This window comes from Montipora capricornis, chromosome 10, assembly GCF_036669925.1.
Source record: "Montipora capricornis isolate CH-2021 chromosome 10, ASM3666992v2, whole genome shotgun sequence".
In the NCBI taxonomy this organism is placed as follows: Eukaryota; Metazoa; Cnidaria; class Anthozoa; order Scleractinia; family Acroporidae; genus Montipora; species Montipora capricornis.
In genome coordinates this window covers 19,985,775-19,988,271 of record NC_090892.1, presented here as the reverse complement: position 1 = coordinate 19,988,271, position 2,497 = coordinate 19,985,775, and the positions used below count along the sequence as shown (strand labels likewise).

Below are 2,497 nucleotides of genomic sequence, written 5' to 3'. Positions count from 1 at the left end.
TCGTTAACCAAATTTAGACGAGCTGGCGCAAGCAGGAAGTCATGGACCACTCTTGCAAATGAAAAAAATCGTCAAGCTGTCTTCACGCTACAGACGAGTTAGGTGATATGGCTGAATTTAAAACCACCCCGTTCTAATCACACAGTACAAAGATTCTATGTCAAGCAAAACACTGAAAGTAAATATAGCCATTTTAAGGTAATTACGCGGAAGAACAACAATCGCATTTACCAGAATTACAAGCCTTTTAATCCACGTATTTAGAATACAAAATATATATGCATAAAAAGGGCTTTCATTGTAGATCCTATTTCGAAGCAACAACAAATTATCGCATTGTTACAAAGACAAATGGAAAGGATACTAAATGCACCAGTAGCTAAAAGGAATAATTCGTAGATTAGAATTAATGAATTCAATTGTTAGGCAAAATCCCATCGATGATCTATCGTATTTTTTCCAAACACGTGCCGCCTTTCCCATAAGCCATGCAAGAAAAGTTTGGAATATATCGCCTTCTTAAGACAAAGGGTAGATAAAAAAAGATTACAAAGATAGTAAAATGAATAATGTTGTGCGAAGAAAAATTTTCGACGTTTTAAATTGTAATATATTGGTGAGTACCTTGTTTATTTGGTTAATAACTCACTTGCAAATGAAGATTTGACAGCAGAGGCATTAGAGGGAATTTCTTTAGCTTTTCTCGATTGCATGACTGCCACTACATAAGGAAAGGCTTTTAAAAATATTAGACGTGAAAGAAACGTGAAATGAAATGGACAGGCAGTTTGAAAATTGACATCCATAAATGGACTGAACATTTCCTGCGACTTGTCGACGAGAACGACTCAAGAAAAGTCGTTCGTTCGAGTAACATTTCTGCAGCATTTTAATGTTCACAAATACCTAACAACCGACAAAAAGCCACGTCGGTCGAACGACTTCGGAATTAGCGATTACTTCGAATTTCTTACTGGTTCCCCTTAAACACCGCAACGAGCTTTCTTAGAAAAATATCCGCATTTTGATTTGGGCTTTCAAAAAAAATTACCACGGTTTATTTTAAATCCTTTCTAAATTACACGCCCACCTTATTAATAATCATTTCGCAATTTGATCAAAAGAACGTGCAGGGCTGCAGAAAATGTCTTCTCACTATCGCACCCCTTTAAATTGCGGAAGCAAAAATAACCTAGCCATTGACGAAAATTATCAAGGAACAAAGTACGTCAGTATCTTGAGACTTTCTTTATTTAAATCGATGAAATAACTTTTTTCATACGTTTGTATGATATATCGAAGCACCAAGTCGAAAAATAATATACAAACGGCTATTTACAATCATATTTCCACGCAAAAAACAAAATTATAAAGAGACAATAGGCCATAGCTAATTTACTACGCCATTAGTCAATCCCAATACAATCCAAAACGTTTTTTTTACAAAAATTCAATAGCACATAAATGAAACAACTGACGAACTATTCAGGAGAGTGTTTTCACCCACGTGATCAGTAACCTTAATTTTCCACCAAAACAAAAGAAAACGTTTGCATGATAATAGAGCTCAATTCCCGGAGGTTTAGTTTAGTTTAGGCACACCAACATGGCCGTTGTGACATCACATGAAAAAACTCTTAACGATTCTTTTATCAAGAGTAACGAGGCACGTGGTTATTGCCCTGGAATCTCCCAAACCACTTAAACGTCGGAATCTTCTTCACGACCACATTACAACATGTTTGTGTCAGGTCGGACATACCGCATAAGCACCAGTAAAAACTGTGTCAAATTTTGCAATGTAAAAAATGCTGCACTCCTATGCATTTTCGTAGCCAGGTATTTCATTTGCTTTTGTTTTTTTTTTGCTTCTTTTTTTTTCCATAGACGAATATCCGATGCAAAAGAAGTGTTTGCAAACCTAATTAGTTAAACTGATCCGTGCGCACTCGTGTGAGCGACTAGTTACGGAACATGCGCAGCATTGCCCAATTTAAAACGGATTTACACATTCTCGTCCCCAAAGCCCTCCGTTTCTTTTGGTCACGTGGTCGGCGAAACGAAGAGTTGTGGTCGCAGCTAATACCAGATGTCCGTAAATCTCGGACATTCAGTAACGCATGCGCACTATTTTCAAATTTGTTAATCCTAAGGGTGGAGAGCGTAGATGGATCATTTCGAAGAGCACTGAGCACTTTACTTCTGTTTCAGACCAGATGTCCAAGATATTGGGAGTGCCTGATACTGGGAGTGCAAAGAAGTGTCACAAGGCTGCAGATGCTCTAACTCGACAATTTGTCACACAAGTGAAAACTCAATACTAGCGGCATTTATTCAGAGAAATGGTGCAAGGGGAAGATGAAACAATTGACCAGTTTGCAGCACGACTGCCGCGGAAAGCTCAGCGGTGCGATTATGGAGATTAAATGTACACGTGTGTACCTCAATCTCAAGAATTTTTATAACATTTTTTGGCACACGCCTTATGCATATATAT

The 2,497-nt window shown here is 37.7% G+C and overlaps 1 protein-coding gene across 1 annotated transcript in view; it reads right to left on the bottom strand.

Annotated features, from left to right (window-relative positions):
• LOC138021048 (soluble guanylate cyclase 88E-like) overlaps positions 1–122 on the bottom strand; it is a 36,787-nt gene extending 36,665 nt beyond the window's left edge. Inside the window, exon 1 of the mRNA XM_068867918.1 lies at positions 1–122. The gene's annotated coding sequence lies outside the window, so the exon portion shown is untranslated.
• Positions 123–2,497: the final 2,375 nt, after the last annotated feature.